Source organism: Amphiura filiformis, chromosome 1, assembly GCF_039555335.1.
Source record: "Amphiura filiformis chromosome 1, Afil_fr2py, whole genome shotgun sequence".
Taxonomy (NCBI): domain Eukaryota; kingdom Metazoa; phylum Echinodermata; class Ophiuroidea; order Amphilepidida; family Amphiuridae; genus Amphiura; species Amphiura filiformis.
This window is the reverse complement of record NC_092628.1, coordinates 45479282-45503811: the sequence shown is the minus strand read 5'-3', so window position 1 is coordinate 45503811 and position 24530 is coordinate 45479282. Positions and strand designations below refer to the sequence as shown.

At 37.3% G+C, this 24530-nt stretch overlaps 2 pseudogenes; both read right to left on the bottom strand.

The window, feature by feature from the left end:
- Nucleotides 1–503: 503 nt before the first annotated feature.
- On the bottom strand, nt 504–613 carry LOC140169943 (5S ribosomal RNA; annotated as a pseudogene).
- An 8159-nt stretch (nt 614–8772) lies between these two features.
- On the bottom strand, nt 8773–8917 carry LOC140169988 (5S ribosomal RNA; annotated as a pseudogene).
- Nucleotides 8918–24530: the final 15613 nt, after the last annotated feature.

Sequence of the window (24530 nt, the reverse complement as noted above, 5' to 3'; positions counted from 1 at the left end):
GACATTTCAAGCGTTTTAAAATGTCAAAATACTCCCATTCAATTGCACGGTTGACGATGGAAATTTACTGAATTTAGAGAATGCACGGCGCATACCACCTGGTTGGTCGCCCATCCATATAGCAGCTGACCATGTCAGTGGCGTGGCCAGCAATTTTTCAGAGGGTGGGCGAAGTGGGGGGGCAACTTTCGAAGGGGCAAACTTTGACGAAAATACAAAAGCCTAAAAATCTCAAATATCTGGGCGGCCATCATCCCACGCAGGCAGGGGGCTTCTCACAGAGGGGGGGGGGGCTTTGGCTACGCCACTGATGTTGGTGCTATGTGGTAGCCCTCTGTTAGCCATTAATCATGCCGGTGTGCTCCAGAAGCTTCCAGAAACTTCAATAAAAAAAAACTCATATTCTGAATAAAGCTGCTTTGTAGATCGAAAAATTACATCACAGGAGTAGAGGAAACAAACTTCAACACGAGTAAAAAATAAAAAGAAGGATTAGAATGCAAAGTCTACAGCACCCGGTATTCCCAGGCGGTAATTACTAACCGGGTCCTACGTTGCTTAACTTCGGTGATCGGACGAGAACCGGTGTATTCGACGTTGTATGGCCGTAGACATCTGAAGCTGCGATTTAAGCTTACTCATAGCTTAGCATTGACTTGGTTGGTTGCTCACCTTTCCCCCAATCGTTTCTATATTAATCGTGCAATAATTTATTTCTCCTCATGAAACTTACGACTATAAACTCTAATCAAATTGTGCATTGTTCTAATAACATCCCAGTCTTTTCATTTTTAGGAACTATAATAAATCACGGGTTGCACGTCCGGTCAGCGTAAGTTTACAAATTCAGTGCCACTTTTACAAGGTAAACTGGTCGTCTTTGGCAAGATATGCAGCCGATTTACTACCGGTAACCGAGTCATATAATACTAGTACCACTAGCAATTCAACTCGCTGATAGATGTATACAGTGTATAGGCTTATTCGGCACTTCGGTACCATTTGTCTCGAGCTATCTTCAGTAGATAGCAAAAATTAACATCAGATTACATCAAAAATCAGCCGGCTGATCTTGCGCGCGTCTACTAGATGTGTAGGTCTATTGATCATTGATGAAGTAGTGCATTGCTCACATTGATTGTAGGCCTATGCGTGATATAATATGTTATTTGATGTCTAAAATAAACTTGTTAATTAACCATTTACTACTACTAGTACTACTAATAAAAACGGGAATAAAATGCAGTAGACAAAATATTATATTATAGAATGTCCCACCGTAACATTTGTAGCTGTTCCCCCTGGTAAGTTGTGTGTTTCTTGTCAGGGAGAGCTCATACATATACCTCTGCGAACTCAGTGCACACAAGAAATGTCTTAATGCAGAAAGGTGTTGTCAACATGCTTTATACTGTTCCATTTCTGCAAGGATAATCTATTCTAGCGTTCTACTTTAATTATATTAATCCAACTGAAGTGTACTGCAAAGATGAGCAATAACAAAGCCTCAATTGATGTGAATATTTTAATGTCAACAAAGTACCCTTTATGATAAGAGTGGTGCCCACAGAATAAAAATGCAACTTGTCAGGGGGACAGCTACTTACCAAAAGTGGGTTAACCAAGAGTTTCCCTTGTGTGGAAGGCAAATATTGAATTACAGATACATACATGAATGAATGAACGAATGAATGATAGAATGAATGAATGAATGAATGATAACCATATAATCAAATAAATCGATCTAAAATAAAATAAAATAAAATTAAATTAAATTAAATTAAATTAAATTAAATTAAATTAAATTAAATTAAATTAAAGAAGTTAAAATTCAAACAACATTTTGCAACTCATAACACCAACACCCCATTGAAATAGGGCCTACACACAAACAAAGAAATAAACAAACAAACAAAAGTCGTCATTTTACATTTTGGAGAAGCACAGATTAATGTCAACATGGGATACGGTTTTTGTTTGCACCTGAATAGCATTGCAGGACGTGAGCCATCATCAAGCACGTCGATGTCAGGGCGCGGTATGCGCGTGAAAAATGGTTTAAGTTTACGCGTACGCATTACACACGCGATACGCATATCATTGACAATATTGTCGCCTGACAACAAATCAAAACAATCGCGGACAGCAGTTTGTTGATACGTATTTTTTAATTACGGTACTTGTCCTGTTCAACTTCTAGCAAGAGTTTTGAAGAAACTGAGATTTTTCCGTGTCATCTATTTACGCTTTTATTTTACCAAAGAAACTGTGTCTTATTGCTCTATTTTGTGAAAAGGAGGAATTTCTACTTGGAAATGCCTGAGATCTTAAGCACCCGCTCTCACTGTCAGTCTTTCTACCACGCCGAAGGTCTACACCATAAAAGTAGTAAGTTTCAGTAGTATAATTTGTTGATTTGTTTTTAATCGGTAAAGTTGCAAATTGACACAGATTTTCAGTTGTGAATAATGCTCATTTATTCATTCAAAACGTTGTTGGTCGCAGGCGGCGAGTGGCATGATGGTCGGAGAGAGCTGGCAAAACCGCTCGGTCGTATGGCATTTTCCATATACTCGGTTAGTTTTGTGGGGTTCATTATCGAGCCCCAAAGGTTTTGGCTTGTATTTATATTATTTATTAACATAGGCCTATTTGTTTGTGATATTTCAAGCGTTTTAAAATTTCAAAATACTCCCATTCAATTGCACGGTTGACGATGGAAATTTACTGAATTTAGAGAATGCACGGCGCATACCACCTGGTTGGTCGCCCATCCATCTAGCAGCTGACCATGTCAGTGGCGTGGCCAGCAATTTTTCAGAGGGTGGGCGAAGTGGGGGGGGGGGCAACTTTCGAAGGGGGCAAACTTTGACGAAAATACAAAAGCCTAAAAGTCTCAAATATCTGGGCGGCCATCATCCCACGCAGGCAGGGGGCTTCTCACAGAGGGGGGGGGGCTTTGGCTACGCCACTGATGTTGGTGCTATGTGGTGGCCCTCTGTTAGCCATTAATCATGCCGGTGTGCTCCAGAAGCTTCCAGAAACTTCAATAAAAAAACCCTCATATTCTGAATAAAGCTGCTTTGTAGATCGAAAAATTACATCTCAGGAGTAGAGGAAACAAACTTCAACACGAGTAAAAAATAAAAAAGAAGGATTAGAATGCAAAAGTCTACAGCACCCGGTATTCCCAGGCGGTCTCCCACCCCATCGTTTCTATATTAATCGTGCAACAATTTATTGCTCCTCATGAAACTTACGACTATAAACTCTAATCAAATTGTGCATTGTTCTGATAACATCCCAGTCTTTTCATTTTTAGGAACTATAATAAATCACGGGTTGCACGTCCGGTCAGCGTACTCTCTAAATTCCAGGGACTTATTAGAAGGACAAAACTTTGAAAAGACTTAAAATTCAAATCTAATGGATTTAAATTTTACTCTAATAAAGATTTGAATTTTAAGTCTTTTCAAAGTTTTGTCCTGCTAATAAGTCTCTTAGACTTATTTTTAAATCATAGGAATTTAGAGAGTAAGTTTACAAATTCAGTGCCACAAGGTAAACTGGTCGTCTTTGGCAAGATGCAGCCGATTTACTACTACCGGTAACCGAGTCATATAATACTAGTACGCTAGTACCACTAGCAATTCAACTCGCTGATAGATGTATAGGCTTATTCGGCACTTCGGTACCATTTGTCTCGAGCTATCTTCAGTAGATAGCAGAAATTAACATCAGATTACATCAAAAATCAGCCGGTTGATCTCACACACCACAAGTATATCAACGACCATACCATTGAAATTAAAACAGACTTTAAACATACTGGTGCAATCTATTTTTAATTTATTCTCATCCAACGACTTAGCTACGCACATGACGTGTAGACCTAGCGGTACATTACTTGTGCGCGTCTACTAGATGTGTATATATAGGTCTATTGGTCATTGATGAAGTAGTGCATTGCTCACATTAATTGTAGGTCTATGCGTGATATAATATGTTGTTTGATGTCTAAAATAAATTTGTTAAATTAACCATTTACTACTACTAATGAAAACGGGAATGCAGTAGACAAATATTATATTATAGAATGTCCCACCGTAACATTTGTAGCTGTTCCCCTGGTAAGTTGTATGTTTCTTGTCAGTTAATACACACCTATGACGTCGCGCTATTGTTTTACCGCTCCATTATTTTCCACGAATGGAGCGATGATCACAATAACACGCCATTCGTAAATGCCTTTCTCTTTCTCTGAAAAGCAAATACTTTTCAGGGAAAAAGTATTGGCATTTACGAATGTAGTGTTAATATCAATTGCACTTTAGAAAAGCAAGTATTTGCGAAAAGTGCGGTATTGTTATCATCACTTCATTCATGCAAAAAAAAAAAAAAAAAACAAGAAGAAAATGATTTTCATTAATACAATAAATTGAGGAAGCGGATAGCAACATTTGCACAGTATTGCCATGGGACCTGAGAGCACATCAGACATATCGAATTGCATGCTGAATACGAGGATTGTCCCTATATCTAATAATAATAATAATTTTGATTTTGTGAAATTCGCGATATAATACAAATTATTAAAATTTCATATTTTTTATATTTTTCCAAATGTAACAGTCCTCGAAGTAAACTTTATAAATCTAATGATATGTAATTAAACTATAGGCCTATGTAGCTGGGATGAAAAGCCGACTCAATTGAAAATTTGACCTTTCATATAGAACTTAAACATTTGTTTCCAAAAAGACCTACATTTTTTAGTGTTTTGAGGAAAAAATCTATATCTTTAATAATGAAGGTCACAATTTTCATATGATTGACGGCTGTTCAACCCAACTTGCTACTATTTACTGCATATCGTTAGATTTATACAATTTACTTTGAGGACTGTTAAATTTCAAAAATATCAATTTTTAATAATTTGCCTTAAAATGTGTATTGTATCGCGAATTTAATAAAAATCTAAATTATTTGATATCAGAAGGATGTGTCTGATTTGCTCTTAGGTGCCACAAACAAAATACGTAAAAACGTCGCTATCCGAGCCCTTACAATGCAATCTGTGAAAAGCAAGTCAAGATCAAAACGGGCAGGTTAAATTGTTGGCTAAGTACGTTGTACTTATTATGCAAGATGTGTTTTACCCTCACTTAGGCTTTACTTCGTAGGCCTTTACTTTTATTTATTTGGACCTTTCTTTATATACGCTTACTGTTTTTATAACATTTTTTTCCTTCTTTATATTTTTATACGTTTTCAGTGGCTTAGGCCCTACATATAATTTGTCATATTTTGGGCAACATTGCTACATATACATAATACACATTCTGTATCAATGTATTTAGGCCTATGAATCTGTTTATTTTCAAATCGTTCTCTTCGGGCATGTTTAATAATGTTTAATAAGCCACAGTAGGTCTATTTTCTATATAATTTTTATTTGTCATTAGTATATCTGATGTTTCATCTGATGGTATTTTGGCATGCTTGAATATTTACTTACATCGATCAGTAGGCCTATCCGATACCGTAAAACGGGTAACTTTGGGCACTTTTCAGAGTTTTTAAACCACTGCTTCCAAACAAAACCAAATATATTTCTAATTATCTCTTTTTTATGACGTTAGGGTTCCCTTCTACACCTTGAAGTTGAAAAAGATTTTTGAATAATTTTGAAAGGGTGCCCTAGGGGTTGAAAATAGCCTGACCAAAGTTACCCCGCATTTGGGGCAACTTTGGTCAGAGTATTACATTCCATGAAGAAAAGAAAATGAAAAAATTGATCTTCGCTGTATATGGGCAAGGTTTTGTTTTTGTGACATTTATCCCCATGCAAAATTAAGCAAGCACGCATCCTTGCTCACAAATATCGATTTTATTTTGTCTGAAAAAAATGTAAAAAAAATGCTCATTTTTGGTCAAAAATGCCAATATTTTCGTAACTTTCAAAGAAATTGGACATGAGCGACTTCTTCCAAATATATTTCTTAACAAATTGAGACCAAATATGACTAAAAACAATATTGCTGTACGGAAATATGACCATTTAAAAATATATTTGAACGACCAAAGTTACCCCGCTTACCGAAGTTACCCCCATTTTACGGTAATTAAATATTACAATGTTAGGGACGCTCCATTTGATTTCGGAAGGGGGACTGGAAGTTGAGGTGGCTTTTATTTCGCGTCGAAGGCGGCGAAGTTTGTTTTGTTTTTTGCCGACAATTCAAGTTCAAGGACAATAATAGGCCTAGGTAAAATGTGTTGTAATACATTTAAAATTTTCGTACCTTTTCGTACCTGATTTTGGTCCTTCTGCTGCGAATCAACGATATATATCCTCGGAATGATTCCATCACAAAATTATCCAAGATAAACAATAGTGTCCATAATTGCATGGTTGTTCCAAAATCGTAAACTCGATTCACAGAGAAGAGTATCATTGCTCAGGTATAGCGATAGGTGTAGTTTTCTTGAGGTTGACAACTGTAATGACCATTTCATATGAGCCTATACATGCTATATGACCTTTTGCCAATTTTCCTTATTATGCAAAATAGAGACCTAAACGCAACATGACGCAACTACTTCAACAGTTAATACATTAGAAGTGGGCATAAAGAACTATTGATGGTCTAATCACTTTAATGATTTTACGAATCTACGTTTATTCAATTTGTGTAACAAACATTTTAAATCTTTATAATTCAAGAAGGTGGTTACGGATGATTTGAACTAAACACCTGGATCGTGATATGATGGGTATTTCTATAGAAATTTTACATAAAGCTGAGTCGGACTATTTTTGCACTCGCACCTAAAATTTAGTACGATCATTATATTAGTGTATTGTCCGGCATCAATGAGTAATTGATCAATTTGTAAAGAGCAACCTATTTCAATAACACTCCATTCGTGAAAAATAATGGAGCGGTAAAACAATAGCGCGACGTCATAGGTGTGTATTAAGTCGGTTAATGGCCGCGGATTAGAACGTGAGTGGGTAAGAATGGCTTCGCCGCTCCGCGGCTCAGCCATTCTTACCCACTCACGTTCTAATCCTTGGCCATTATCCTATACGGAAAGCTCATACATATACCTCTGCGAACTCAGTGCACACAAGAAATGTCTTAATGCAGATAGGTGTTGTCAACATGCTTTATACTGTTCCACTTCTGCAAGGATAATCTATTCTGATGATGAGCAATAACAAAGCATCAATTGATGTGAATATCTTAATGTCAACAAAGTACCCTTTCTGACAAGAGTGGTGCCCACAGGGCCAAAAATGTGCAACTTGTCAGGGGGGACAGCTACTTACCAGAAGTGGGTTAACCAATAGTTTCAAGTTTCCCTTGTGTGGAAGGCAAATAATGAATTATTGATACATACATGAATGAATGATAACCATATACTCAAATAAATCGATCTAAAATAAAATAAAATAAAATAAAATAAAATAAAATAAAATAAAATAAAATAAAATAAAATAAAATAAAGTAAAATAAAATAAAATAAAATAAAATAAAATAAAATAAAATAAAATAAAATAAAATAAAATAAAATAAAATAAACAGCGCGTTCTGAGCAGGTCCTAGGCCTACTGGACAAAGTACAAATGGAATGTAATACCAAATTTAGTATACCAAAAGACGAAAAAATAGGGAAACATCCACCATCGAAACAACAGGAAACTTAGAGAAGTTAAAATTCAAACAACATTTTGCAACTCATAACACCAACACCCCATTGACATAGGGCCGACACACAAACAAAGAAATAAACAAACAAACAAAAATCGTCATTTTACATTTTGCAGAAGCACAGATTAATGTCAACATGGGAATGATGGGATACGTTTTTTTTTTTTGCACCTGAATAGCATTGCAGGACGTGAGCCATCATTAAGCGCGTCGATGTCAGGGTGCGGTATGCGCGTGAAAAAATGGTTTAAGTTTACGCGTACGCATTACACACGCGATACGCATATCATTGACAATATTGTCACATAACAACAATCAAAACATTCGCGGACAGCAGTTTGTTATACGTGTTTTTTAATTACGGTACTTGTTCTGTTCAACTTCTAGCAAGAGTTTGGAAGAAACTGAGATTTTACCGTGTCACCTATTCGCTGTCACGCTCTCACTGTCAGACTGTCAAGTCTTTCTACCACGCTGTAGGTCTACTCCATAAAAATAGTAAGTTTCAGTAGGATAATTTGTTGATTTGTTTTTAATATGGTAAAAGTGCATTTTCAGTTTTGAATAATGCTCATTTATTCATTCAAAACGTTGTTGGTCACAGGCTGGAGTGGGGGGGGGGGCACTTTCGAAGGGGCAAACTTTGACGAAATTACAAAAGCCTAAAAATCTTAAATATCAGGGCGGCCATCATCCCACGCAGGCAGGGGGGCAATTCTTCTCACAGAGGAGGGGGGGACTTTGGCTACGCCACTGATGTTGGTGCTATGTGGTGGCCCTCTGTTAGCCATTAATCATGCCGGTGTGCTCCAGAAGCTTCCAGAAACTTCAATAAAAAAATCATATTCTGAATAAAGCTGCTTTGTAGATCGAAAAAATACATCACTGTAAATATTTTGCACTGAACTTTGCTGTCTGCAACATCTTGAATGCGGAGAGCACAACACACTGCAGTGCGATTATCTTCTTATGAAGTCTGCACTTACACAGGAAGAAGAAGAGGAAACAAACTTCAACACGAGTAAAAAATAAAAAAGAAGGATTAGAATGCAAAAGTCTACAGCACCCGGTATTCCCAGGCGGTCTCCCATTACTATTGAACCGGGCCCTACGTTGCTTAACTTCGGTGATCGGACGAGAACCGGTTTATTCAACCATAGATTTTAAAATCTATGATTCAACGTGGTATGGCCGTAGACATCTGAAGCTGCGATTTAAGCTTACTTATAGCTTAGCAATGACTTGGTTGGTCACCTCCCCCCCCCCCCACCCCATCGTTTCTATATTAAATTCAGTGCCACTTACAAGGTAAACTGGTCGTCTTTGGCAATGCAGCCGATTTACTACCGGTAACCGAGTCATATAATACTAGTACCACTAGCAATTCAACTCGCTGATAGATGTATAGACCTTTTTCCCTCTATCCCACAATGCACTATTCCAGGGGGGTATGACGTAGTTCATCAACCTCATAGATCGTGTGCATCCGATGGTCTTTGCCAGGCCTTTGCAATTATTTTGTCTTAATATGGGCATACTGATTCCATATATGCGGATTATCGTAAAGGCCATCGATGTTACTAATTATGCAATTATTGAATACACGAGTGATGCAGTTACGGAGCGATGCAGAACATCTGTGTAAGAGATTTTGTGTTCGTTTTATTTTCAACTCCGAAAAAAAAAAGTGAAACGGACGCCGGTAAAATATCACTGCGTGTCCCGTCATCAGTTTTTCACCATTAGGTCTATAAAATGTATGCAAAGTTAGGTTTCAATAACAGGAAACTTTTTTGGGTGAATACACCATGTCCATAAGGCATAGAAATGTTGTTTTTTGCCCCCGAAAGGTATTAGTGACAGTGGCGCCATTATCATCATTATCGGGGATTCCTTTTTTGTGATGAAGGCACCAGTCGAAATGTCCGTATTCCAGAATGTGATAAACATAACTCTGTACTCCCCCGGGGAGATGATGTATTTTGCGACACTCATACCCCCCTGGAATAGTGCATGATGGGAAAGAGGGAAAAAGGTCTATAGGCTTATTCGGCACTTCGGTACCATTTGTCTCGAGCTATCTTCAGTAGATAGCAGAAAATTAACATCAGATTACATCAAAAATCAGCCGGCTGATCTCACACACCATAAGTGTAGGCCTATATCAACGACCATACCATTGAAATTAAAACAGACTTTAAACACACAGGTGCAATCTATTTTTAATTTATGCTCATCCAACGGCTTAGCTACGCACATGACGTGTAGACCTAGTGGTACATTACTTACGCGCGTCTACTAGATGTGTAGGTCTACAGCCTGTCTCAAAAAAAAATTGTGCAAGTGAAAAGCGCCCTCTTTGGCAATTATAAAATACCGTTGTGACATGATGCTTACATCAACGTCAGGGGCATAGACTTAGATCTCAAATGCTGTTTATTCTGTTCGATTTGCTTGTTTTAATCTCGAGATATGTCTAGTTAACGACAAAAGGGTAAAATCACAATTGTGCCACTTTTACTAGGGAAGAGGGCTTTACATGTAAATCAGTGATAGCATCAAGTTTATCAAGAGTTCCTTCGTGATATCAAAATAATGCATCAATTACACAACAATACAATTTTTTTTACTGTTTTTACTGTTTTATAATGATACAGGAATAATGATTCTCTTTTTCCACTTAAAACAAATTAAAAGATAAATAAATATTTCACATTCTGCTGTATCATTAAATACATGTGCATGTCAATGATTTTATCATGGTAAATACTGTTCTCTTTGTCACTCAAGACATACTAAAAGACTAACAAATATTGCACACTATATATATAGGTTAATGAACGCGTATTACTTGTTCGGAGAGAAATAAGGTACAATAATGCACGCGCGCTGATGTTGATGCGTCTAATGCACGAAGGGGGAGTGCATTAGACGCATCAATATCAGCTATAATTGATTTACATGTACAGCTCTCTTCGTTAGTAGAAGTGGCACAATTGTGATTTTACCCTTTCGTTGTTAAATAAACATATCTCGAGATTGAAACAAGCAAATTGAACAGAACAAACGGCATTTAAGACCTAAGACTGCGCCCTTGACGTCGATGTAAGCATCATGTCGCAACGGTATTTTGTAATTGCCAAAGAGTGCGCTTTTCACTTGCACAATTTTTTTGAGACAGGCTGTATTGATCATTGATGAAGTTGTGCATTGCTCACATTAATTGTAGGTCTATGCGTGATATAATATGTTATTTGATGTCTAAAATAAACTTGTTAATTAACCATTTACTACTACTAATAAAAACGGGAATAAAATGCAGTAGACAAAATATTATATTATAGAATGTCCCACCGTAACATTTGTAGCTGTCCCCCCTGGTAAGTTGTGTGTTTCTTGTCAGGGAGATCTCATACATATACCCTTAGGGCGAGTTTCCCGACAGGAGTCTTGTTAAGCCGTAGTCTTAAGGTGGCCTTGAGGCTACTAAGCCTAGCCCGCTCTCGAAGCCCGAGTCTTAACTCAAGCCGGATTTCTTCAACGCAAATTCAACCTAGTCTTAGTGGCCTTGCAGGCTTAACGCTTGACAACCTCGTCCCTTTCAACAGCGACTTAATTGTATAGGCTGTTGGAGGTAGATGTACATAAGCTGTGGTCCTCACGGTTTACCGTACTAACAAGGTTGCCGTCTCATTATCGCAATGTTCCCGGCGCAAAGACTAGCCTGGACCCGCGGTCTTGTGCTTGGGCTTATACCGTACACAACTTGATGCAAGAATATTGTGTCTGTTTTTGTGTCTTTTATATATTATTTTATTTCCACTTGACTTTTTATGAGTCCAACTTGTATGAATGACACGTCTATGCTTTATACTCGTGATTTTTTCTTTGCATCCCAAAAAGGGTAAAACTGTAAGCCTAATGGAAAGGAATCTGTGATTCCCCTAAAAAAGGAAAGCAACAAACGTGCTATCTACTGCTGATATCAGTAGTCTTCTCAGATCTCACATGAAGTTATCTGTTGGTACAATATTTATAATTATTTAAGTAGAAGATATAGCAATATATATGCATCTTATCCGTAAATTCAGTTTTAATACTGCATGCATTATTGTGTCGTGTCAAATATTTACTATATCTTTACCAATTTTGTCCTTCTTCTATTGTATTAAATTGATGTCCAACCTGGTATAATATAGGCACTCCAAAATAATATTGTAATAGGCCTACTTATGAAAAGTACGAGTATCAAACTATTAAGACTTGGATAGGGACAGGTGGTATCATATAGGTCTTCATGATGATGATGATGCTGATGATGATGATGATGATGATGATGATCATGATGATGATGATCATGATGATGATGAAAGAATTTTTTTAAAATTATATTCGTTGTTAACAAAAATTATCATTCAAAATGAGTAGGTCTTATGATAGCAACAGCTAGGCCCCCTACTTAAAAAAATTCAACTAACTCAAATAAACACTAAAATAAAATGCTGAAATGTTCAACTAAATCGAACAATTACTTACCCACAGTGGCGTAATTAGACATTTTCATTTGGGGGTGGGGTGGGGGAAAGCGGGGGAAAACATAATAAAATGAGGGGCAGGCATCGTTCATGCTGTTTGGGTTTGTATGGGGTGGAGTGAGTCTGAGGAGTTATGGGATCTGCTTGGAATGTGTCCCCGGAACATTGGGGTCCCCGGAACATTGGCGGAGATTTTTTTTGACATGGGGGGGGGGGGAGGTGGGATTGAAAAAACAAATGCAATATTTAAGCTATTAAAGCTGGTGCCATATAGGCCAATGGTACAAAAGTGGGATAAATGCAATTTATTTAACCTTAAAAATTGAGTTTTTAAGGTTAAAATGACCAAATATGAGGTTAATTAATAACTCTCAGAACATGGAAATAGTAGCTCAGAAGTAGGCCTAATTTACCTTTTTCATGGGGGGGGGGAAGAGCTCCCCGCTTACCCCCCCCCAGTTACGCGACTGCTTACTCATGTTAATTGAAAGACCGTCAAAAATATGAAAGATAAACTTTGCGTTACAATTTAAATAATTTGTAAATTAATACAAGGCTTACGACCTAAGACCTGCTCTGAGGCAGGGCCAAGAAAAGCCGCTGTAAGCCTGGTCTAACAGGCTTGCGTAGACTACGGCTACAGAAGACTGATTTCGAGAAATGCAAATTTTACTGAAGCCTGTGGGCTAATCCTACAAGCCTGGCCCACGGGCTAACGAAGCCTCGAGGCTATGGTAGCCGTGCTTCGGGAAATACGTTTTCAGTTAAGCCTGGTCTTACGACCTCTTAAGCCCTGAGGCTAGACAAGCCAATTGATAAGCCATCCGTCGAGAAATTCGCCCTTAGATTATTAATGCATATACCTCTGCGAACTCAGTGCACGCAAGAAATGTCTTAATGCAGATAGGTGTTGTCAACATGCTTTATACTGTTCCACTTCTGCAAGGATAATCTATTCTAGCGTTCTACTTTAATTATATTAATCCAACTGAAGTGTACTGGAAGATGAGCAATAAGGGACCGCTCATTATTTACAGGGGAGGGGGGGGGGCGGGGAAAATGTAGGGGGGGGGGGCTATGTGATTTTCACTTTAACAAACAGGGGGGTTATGTGATTTTATTTTTCCTGATAGGGGGTCAGGTGAAATTTAATATGAAATTATTAACTATGATTATGATTCACTACAATATTTACCTCATATTTGGCCATTTTAGCCACAAAATATCAATTTTGTGCGCTTCGCGCAAATTTATTTCTGCAGCATATTTGGAGTTTAGCTTCAATATGGCAACAGTTTTGTGCGCTTTGCATGCATTTGTGTCATAAACTTATTCTCTCACCAAAAGGGGCTGGATTCACATAATATTTCAAGAAATTTTTCCAACAACCTCATGTCAAAAAGAAATCTACGCCACTGTTCATCAGCACATTAGCCATATGGCAGGGTGGCAAGTGAGTCCCTCCCCTGCTCAGTACACAGATCAATTGTTACAAAACTTATGATTTGCATCTTCCTTTTGGTCTATTTTAGACCCTAAATTAACCCCATTTTTTTAGTATCAAAATTGCCGCGAGCGAGGCGCGCATTTATCTCAGAAAAACCATTCTGTGAGTAGATTTGCGTAGAGTTATAATTTCACCCATTCTATAAATATGAGTGCTAGGGCAGCTCCTCTGATGCTTGGAAAAAGCATAAAACTTGTATACTGGATCAAAATACTGGGACTAAATTAACCAAAAGTTGTGAAAGCCATATGCATCATCCTTTGGAATGATTTTAGGCCACAAATTGTCCTCAATTTTGTTCATTTTAGCTTTTTTTTTCTGTGCGCTTCGAGCGCATTTGTCCAGGGAATGTTCTTTTAGTAGCAGATCAGTGGGACGATTTTGATATTTTGCCCCTGGCTCGGTGACTCCAATACATCTCTCTTTGAATTTTAGCATTGAAATAGCATATTTTCTGGGGACAGCTTGGAAAAAAAACTTGGATTACAATTGTGGGGAGAGAGGTGTCTTCTATACGAAGAGCCAGAGGTGGCAATCATGTTGCCATGCCCAGGGGCCATCAAAAGGTGAATCCGGCCATGGTATACCAGCAAAATGTATTTCTCGATGCATGTGAGGGGGGGTTACGTGGTTTTTTTTGGCAGCAATAGGGGGGGTTATGTAATTTTAGATGTTGCTAATAGGGGGGTTGTGTAACTTTATGAACTCAATTTTGAAATCCCCCCGACCCCCCTCCCCTATAAATAATGAACGGTCCCTAACAAAGCCTCAATTGATGTGAATATTTTAATGTCAACTCAGCTACTTACCAAAAGTGGGTTAACCAATAGTTTTCCTTGTGTGGAAGGCAAATAATGAATTACTGATACATGAATGAATGAATGAATGAATGAATGAATGAATTGTTGAATGAATGAATGAACGAACGAACGAACGAACGAACGAACGAACGAACGAACGAATGAATGAATAAAGGAAAGTAGGATTTTCAATATGAGAGGATGTGATTTATTGCACTAATGCTTATAGTTCCACACGCAAATTTGGATTTGATTTTTCCGAGTTTGACAACACTGGCTTATTCCATTGAACACCGGGACGGGTTAGGATTGGGACATCGACATCGACAGTCAATAAATATGAACCGTCTATGAGTGTGATGGTCGAAATATAATCACGAGGTGAAAGATGGATTGTTCCATTCCACGAGCCGGTAATTTTAAGACAGTTAATATTTGTTTTATATCACTCATACATAAATTCTGTTGCTCAAAAATACTATTTAAGATAGGGAATACATTTTTTCATCAACATAACACCATGTTTTGCCGTGACATACTTAACATTTTGGTGTCCACCTCATAACTAAATCGGCGAGTCTAAGAGTCAGCGCACGGCTTGGCGCAGGCGCACTGCGCACTATGATTGTAAAAACTATCACACGGAGAGGCTGATGATAAAAATGATAAATGGCTATCAACCAATGAACTGTTTAGGATTTATGTATGAGTGATATAATGGTTAACATCCTATTCTTTTCGAAACTGACGGTGAGCTACATATACAGGTGTTATTATTCTATACACGGGACCGAAGGAGGGAATTCTCTCACGGTTCTTTTACCCAACACTAAATACCCAACTCTGAATGGTTCGTTTGATTTAACTGGGGTACGCGTACGTGTAGAAATAAGCATTGGCGTAAGTTAGTAATGCGTGATGTGTGTAGGTATAGGCATATGCAAGTTAAGTAACTTACTAGTTCAAGTGTGCATATGAAGGTAATCCAGCTCCCAATGATATTGCGGTTATCACCAAAGGAATACCTGACAAAAATCGTAAATGATCGGTTTTCAGATATTGTCAGAATCTTTACTCACTTTTACAGCGGCCGGTCAAGGTATGCCTATCGACATGAGCATCTAATAACATTAGAAAGTACTTTTCCGGGTGCGACGGTTTGAAATCAGGGTTAAGCGCAGAAACATGCTATACAACGTATATCCGACCTCATCACTGTTCATGCAATTGTTCATTAAGCTTTTAGATTAACTTATTGCACCCTGTAGTGTTGCTGTACTTACCCCATGCAACAAGAGATGCTTTCACCCAGAAACGTCCTGCACGTTTATCAAATATCCTGACCACATTAGAATACACATGCTGGGCTTCAACTGCCATCCACATGAGGCAAACCAGGGTCAGATAATGTAAGAATGCTGCATTAACAATACAGCCGGTTCGATTTTGTGTTTGGTCTACACCGAAAAGGAATACCAAATACAGGAGAAACAATGCTATGCTGAACTGAATGAGGATCTTTCTAGACGTCGCTTCTGAAAAGAGATAGGAAATCGGTGGTAGGAAAAATTACCTTCACGAGACATGCAGTAAAAATGACTTACATAACTTTTACTCAAAAAATGAGCGGGAAAAGAACTATTTCATTATCAACATGCTTTTTCATAAAACGGTTCAAGTGAATGCTTCTGAATTTGTCCATTGCTCCATGTGTCGTTTGCTACGCATGTCAGGCATGATTGCCAAATTCGGCTGCCATAAAATACAGAGTTCCATCTCTTGACCTAATAAACAACAATAAAGTTCGAGATATGTGTAGATCATGAATGTATATACCTGACTGTTAAGTAGATTATGATGGTAACCAGCAAACCCAGCATGGATACGACACATCCGACCTTACTGATGACGTCCAAAATTACATGTTTGGCACTCTGATCAACATCCTACATTTTGCATTTAAAAAATACAGAAGAAAATTTAGTTCTTGCAGTTGTCTAGCACAATATTCTTGTAACTACTATGACTACAAAAGTTAAAGAATCCCAAGAATTAAACGGTTAGAACGAACGGTTGGATAATAAAGTTTAACTTACCATGAGTATAGCGAAGTTCGTCAAATGGTAGCAATGACATATCGCTCGTGATTTTAGTTCTTTGTCAGACATGCCTGGCTTGACCAGACGACAGCCATCTTGAGACCAATCTTGTATATCAAAGTCCCAATATACACATATCGGGTTTTCTCCTCTCGCCTGCCAAAAGGAAAGAATATTCAAATCAGCAAGTCAATCAAAAATAAGGAATTCAAACGGACTATTAAAGTCAATGTGGAATTATTATAGTCAAAGTGCTGTAAGCCAATGCCCATTTAGAGGAATTCCTGTGAAATTTTGTCATTTTTTGGTCAATAATTGTGGGAGTACGTGGGTGTCGACTGGTGGGTATATGAGATATAAGCCTCAGCATATATATTATTTTTGAACCAGCCGGTTCTAACACTTACAGTAAAATCCAGGACTACAGGATCTTGCAAATGGGTAACGTCATGTATCCCATAAACAACAGCAGGGGAATAAAGTGTCTGTTCTATGTACAACAAAACTCGCTCCAAACGAAGCTGTTTGAGAAAACGTAAGATATCCGATTCAGTCGGAGAAGAAGTACATTTAAAATGTATTATCATCAAACACAATATTTCGAATGCGTTTATAAAGATTTAGCATCTAATCCACAAAATATCACAGTAATGGACGTATCTTAAAATATTGTAGTCATCATTAGGAATTCTCCAAAAATATATTTTTGAATTAACAAACCGTTATTGTGAGAATCATTGAAAAGTGATGCTGGTAGTGAAATTGACGTCCTCAGATCACTCTCCGAAACGTTTTGGTTTAACGCAACATCATCTTCTCTGAATTCACCATCTACATCCCCACTATGTTGATGACTTCTTCTGATAGAAAACTTCGACTCAGTATGTGGAGCAACACAGACTGTGGCGAAGACGATGTTTAGTTCAATGACTGGTTCAATACTATGGCCACTCTTCGTAGCTTGTTCGATTTGCTTTTCAAAATCCATCAGAATATTCTGGAAATGCGCATCATATTCGTCTGACACAATGCTGTCTTCATTAGAGCCAACGGATTCTGTTGCCATCATCACTATTACTAGGTTATTGATAATGTTGACTACTTTAGTTGTGACCTTAATGAAGATAATACATGATAAATATGTTAAATAGCAATTCAAGTTTCTGCAGTCATTTCTTAGTAGATACGATCGCTGGTCCGTAAATTGATCATTATAACGGAACATATGTCGACTACGTTGCTTATTCCTTAAATTCTTATTCTTTGTTTAAAAAACAATATAACACATTTGTGATCGAATATATAGATAATATAATATAACCAGCACAATGTATCAATTTACCTCTGGATCATCCGATCCTACTCCGACAATGTCACTTAGGATATCAGCAACTTCACCAATAGCATCATCAGTGTAGTTATCTAAGCCTGCTGTTATGTTACTTAGGGCATCAGCGACAAAAACTACATTGTCATCTATCACGTGAATCTACAAGAATATGGAATAATCAAACAAAGGCTTTACATTTCGTATAGTAATTAATCTAATTATAGTTTTTCCGACATTGATTGGTCTAACCATTGTTTTGTGTGGCTGTTCGTAACAAGGTACTTTGTTCTGCGAGTGCATTATTTGAAATGAAGTTATGCCACTTAAGGGCTGGGGTATGAACGTTTGGACAGTATTTATTTTGGGACATTAGAGCATTATCAGACATATCGAATTGCATTCTGAATACGAAGAATGTCATTCTGATATCAAATAATTTTGATTTTTGAAATTCGCAATTTAATACACATTTTATGGCAAATCATTAAAATTGATAATTTTGATATTTAACAGTACTTGAAGTAAACTTTATAAATCTGATGATTTATACTTAAAGTGTATGTAGGTGGGATGAAAAGCCGACGATCAATTGAAAATTGTGACCTTTCGTATTGAAGATATGGATTTTTTTTCACAAAACACCAAAATAAATAAGGTCTTTTGGGAAAAAATCCATATCTTCAATATGAAAGGTCAAAATTTTCAATTGACCGTCGGCTTTTCCTTCCTGCTACATATACTTTAAGAATATATCATTAGATTTATATAATTTACTTCGAGGACTGTTATATATCAAAAATGTGAAAAATATCAAATTTTTTAATTTGTCATAAAATTTGTATTATATTGTGATTTTCAAAAATGAAAATTATTTGATATCAGAAAGACATGCTTCGTATTCAGAATGCAATTCGATAGGTCTGAGGTGCTCTCATGTCCCACAAAAATACTGTCGAAACGCAATAAACGCTCATTTTAGATCCCTTAATAAACAGGCACTAAATTTGTTACAGCTTGGTGGTTTTTACGGGTTCGCCATCGGGCTAGTATGAATCTGTCAAGCTTTCCTCAAGATAAGCTCTAATTTCTTCAGGACACAATTATCAGGAGTTGTTCATGAGGATTGCCACTTGTCTACAGCGGATCACATCCTTACCTAATGGTACACTTTAGTAGGTTGCTCTTATTAGTACTATAAGAAATGGTGGCTCTGAAAAGAGTCGTTTGAAGTAGGTGCCCTTTTCCTACTTAAGATTCGGTGGCTCTGAAAAGAGCCCTTTACAGATGTGGTAATATCTTATTGTGTAATACTCTGATACATTGGTGCATGTCAACCATGTTAATATATCTGCTCTTGTATCTCACAACAAATGCACTAGAAAGTTATGCCACAAGAATACATTTTACATACATCTGATATATCTTTTAGTCTGGTGGGTATCTCACCGCACCCAGCATACATTGCATCCAGCCATTTTACTCCACTGGTCTGGTTAAATTCACAAATACGCACTGCTTTGCCTCTTCCACCTGGGACATTGACAAATAGTAATTTGAGATAACAATTATGTATGTGATCACGTTACTTCAAAATTATGTCGAACATTTTAAAATCACACATCATCCAAACGTACCAAATTTACGAATTTCTGTTAAACGTATCATGTAATACTTAACCACGTTTAGTTTTATTGTCACATTGTTCCAAAGAATCCACTTCTTGATATCCAGCTTGAGTAACCGGCCATGAAAAGTTACCAGTTGACAAACTGACTCGGCTTTCGAAACAAGCAGCTGGGTGATTGCAAATATAAAACGAGAAAATTAGAATGATGAACAACTTAAATAAAAATGGACACACTGACTTTGCTTTATTTACACACCATACGTAGTCCCTTGCGTTCATCAATATTAGCCGTTTCTTTAATTGAACACCTATATATAGCGTGTCTTTTGGACCAAAGGAACAATCTACCTGTTCATATTAAGAATGATCAGACTATTGACTTCAACATGTTCATCATCATCATCATCAGTCGGCTGCGGAGCAGGCGACTACAAGCTTTCTCCAACTAATGCGATCTTGGGCAAGCGAAACAATTTTGTTTGGCTGCAGCATCCCTTCAGTATCTCCCAGGAGGTGCTGGACATACTGTAAGTATAGTGTGCGCGGCCGTCCCGGTTTCCTCTTCCCATGTGGTGGAATATAAAGCGCATATTCTTTCACAGGCTCGCCATCTTCAAGACGCAGTATATGGCCGAGAAATTTGAGTTGATGAATCTTGACTCTGGCAACCAGTGGAGTGGTGTTGGAATCCGATCCACACGCTTGTTGTTTAACATGACTCTGTAGCAAGATGTTGCAAATGCATTGACCTTGTTTTCCATGTCCTTGGTAATTACCCATGACTCGCACTCGTACAGAAAGACAGTAACACACGTTGTCTGAAACAGCTTGATTTTTGTTCAAGAGCTGCTAAAATGTCACCTGTTCCAGCAACTTACCAGATTTGTTTTCTTGTGACTGCTTATAGCGCCCTTGAACAAAATGATTGACTTTTTATATTAAATTTGTGTTGTTTTATTTCTTCAAACTAATAGATTGACATAATCAATTAACCTGTAACAAAACTGAGTTAAAGAGAGCAGGATACAATATACGAACCAGTGACAGTGATCGTGAAGGTGCAGTTTGCCATATTTCCAAATGGATCTTGAGCATGGTAGAGAAGTTCATGTATCCCAATACTTAAACGATATGGTGGTATAGGGTAAGAAAGCCACAGTACTATGCCAGAATTATCACTGAATATTGGAGCCGACCAAGTAATATTCACTGCCAGCTCGTCTGTTAATTCTTCAATGTTGCCTGGACATTCTGATGTGATCTGGGGACTTTCGTTATCTAAAGAAAATAAGCACAAAGATGTAATGAGCGTCTGTCAAGCCAAATCAAACAATTTAATTTCTTGTAAGTATTGTTAGATTTATTTGAATTTATTTGCAATGACCTTTGTAATATTGCATATCTGACCCGATGCAACAAAACCCAGAACATGTCGGCAAACTTGAATTTGAGATAAAGGCAACCCCTCGTTTTACTACAACGGCTTGAAAAGTGTTTTGGAGAATTTAAAAGTATGGAAAAAACATAGGATTGAAGCGAAATGGGCAATTTCCTTGAAATATATAGGTATGTATTACTACTGCAAAATTGTCTTTACCTATTACAGTGACCAGGAACATTACCGATTCATCGTTGCCACTCGGATCTACAGCAGTATAGATACTGTCGTATTGCCAATATAAAATGATTCCCCAGGACTATGGCTTGAGTTCATCGAAACTGGTTGACCAGAATTATCAGTTGCTGATGGTTGTTCCCAGGACACGTTTGCGGTTGGTAAACCAGGATCTGTATTCACTACCAAGTCTTGCGGAAGGTCAATGATGTCTGGTTTCTCAATGTCTATACAATAATGATAAATTCAATGCTCAATGTTTCATTATGGGATATGGATTTCAGGTTGCGCTCATTTTAGCGAGAATATTTTGATCTTCTACCTTACCTAGGGTAGAGTGGACGATCAAATGTAGGATTGTGGTTGACAAAAATCTCTGATATTTATTTTTGCTTTTACAAAATTACATTGTACGATGTTTTAGCCACAAATCCATTTTTGACCTGTATTCTGCACCATAGCTATAGGATATTCCAATTTTGAGTTGTGCACTTGAAAACATTATAACGGTATACGCGTCATAGTTTGGCCATAATGGAGAATGTTTATAGTTAGTTTGGTATTACTGGTTGGAGGATAAACATACCTATCAATTGGTACCGCATGGAGCAGCATAGCGAGATAAGCGGGTTGGTATAGTTCAGAGGACTCAAAGTGAGTAAACCAAAATAATGAAGAAAAATAAATAAGACCTCAAGGTATTTCACCAAGAACAAATTCAATAGTTTGGAAATACGAACTGATTTCTCATGAAAAAGGAGCAATCTCCTTTTTTGTCATGTCTGTGTCCCGGGGTCTGTGTCTGTAGCTATTAACAAAAATATTGAAATTGTTTATACCTATTACAGTGATCAGGAACATTGCCGATTCTTCATTGCCACTCGGATCTATAGCAGTATAGATTACTGTAGTATTGCCAATTGAAAATGATTCACCGGGACTATGGCTTGAGCTCAGAGAAACTGGTTGATCAGAATTATCAGTTACTGATGGCTGTTCCCAGGAAACGTTTGCAGTTGGTAAACCAGGATCTGAATAGACTACCAAGTTTTCAGGAAGGTCAATGATGTCTGGTATCTCCTTATCTAAACGATTTAACAAGCAATGTCCAATGTGTCATTACGGTAATATTAACATAATTTTTATTATTATTAATTAATTTTTATTAAAATACAGCTAGGTGATGAGTTTGTAATCTTCATTTTGATCTCACAAACTTACTTGCTCTCAGTAATTCAAGCGGGAGGAGGTACATAATGTTGTCGAATAATCTCAAATAAATAACGCAAAACAGAAAGCCGTAAGTCACTTTGACCAGCTCTCACAAAATGAGCATAGAGTTGGCTCAATATTTCCTCCACAATGTCTTTTGTTGTCTATTGAATTTTGCCATGATCAATGGATTGTGTCTTCTATAGTGCCCTGACGACTTTATGCTCATTTTGTGGGAACATGTGATTCATTAGAGAACGAATTTGGAGAAAACCTTCTGATAATTACAAACACTCGCTGAGCAGCAAGACCTTCCCTCTAAGCTTTCAATCCGATAAGCTGATTATCTATTTGTTTTCATGAGCGTGAGCCACCCAGGCTGGTGGCTCAGCATAGTATCTTATTAACAGAAGGTTTTGTCCAAATTCGTTTCCTAATGTGTGAGTTGAGGCTTTCTGGCTCTCAACCCTTGAACTATTTATACTTTGTATTACCTGTAACAGAGATAGAAAACACCACACTCCCTGTATTACCACTTGCATCAATCACAGTGTATTTTACCGACGTGTTGCCGATTGAAAAGAAGTCTCCAGAATGATATGACGAAGTCACTGTAACAGGCCCGCAGTTGTCGACTGCCGTTGGTTCTTCCCACCGCACAGAAGCACCTGCCAATATAGGACCTGTATTTGTCTGAAGGTTGATCGGTTTCTTTACAAAAACCGGATTCTCAATATCATGACGACGTTTTTCGCAGACGAATTTACGGTTGAGGCTGCAGAGCGCGTCGTTAAGGGCCGGCCGGCCGGTGCACTATAATAATACCTAAGCTCAGCACACTGTTCAGATCCAAGATTATTAGGTTCTCCGTCATTCCAGAAGGTCGTCTGCAATTCTGTTATCGGCTGTCCTGTTCCAACCCACTCAAATTGACCTGGTATGTATAGAATATGATCATGATGATAGGGGAGAGTACTGGGCTTAATATTTTCATGGTCAAAAGGTTACTTGAATATTGTGACATTCTTCTTTAAAAATAAGATAAATGGTTCTTTCTTTTTCTTTCCCTTTTCTAAATTTATTTCTTTCTTTTCCATTTCCATTATATTTTGCATTTATTCGTCTTATAATACCTTCTTTTTCAATATCGTTGAGACCAACCCAGAAAATGCCTCCAGTACTGCCAACTCCTGTACGGTCAGCTATGTAGTCAAATTCTTCTTGTGTTTCCAAAGTCACCAGATCGGCTCCCATAGATTGACATTGTTCTTGGGCCTCTCTCCATGTCAGACTTGAATCCGTTATAATATAACGATCACACCCTTAGGAAAAATTGAATTAATCTTACTTTTTTTAAATGAATTCATGTGTGTAGTGCCAAAATAGGGTATTTCATTAAGGGATCTGGAATGAGCGTTTATGGCGTTTCGACAGTATTTTTATGGGACATAAGAGCACCTCAGACGTATCGAATTGCATTCTAAATACGAAGCATGTCTTTCTGATATCAAATAATTTTCATTTTTTGAAAATAATGATATAATACAATTTTTATGACAAATTATTAAAATTTGATATTTTTCAAATATTTTATATATAACAGTCCTCGAAGTAAATTTTATAAATTTTATGATATATTCTTAAAGTGTATGTAGCTGGGAGGAAAAGCCGACGATCAATTGAAAATTTTGACCTTTCATATTTTTTTTCTAAAAATACCTAATTTTTTTTGGTGTTTTGGGGGAAAAATCCATATCTTCAATACGAAAGGTCAAAATTTTCAATTGATCGTCGGCTTTCATCCCACCTACATACACGTTAAGTATAAATCATCAGATTTATAAAGTTTACTTCGAGCACTGTTAAATATCAAAAATATCAATTTTTAATGATTTGCCATAAAATGTGTATTACATTGCGAATTTCAAAAAATCAAAATTATTTGATATCAGAAGGACATTCTTCGTATTCAGAATGCAATTCGATATGTCTGATGTGCTCTAATGTCCCACAATAAATACTGTCCAAACGTTCATACCCCACCCCTTAAACGAGCACTTGTACTTTGATTTCGTCTTGTATCTAGT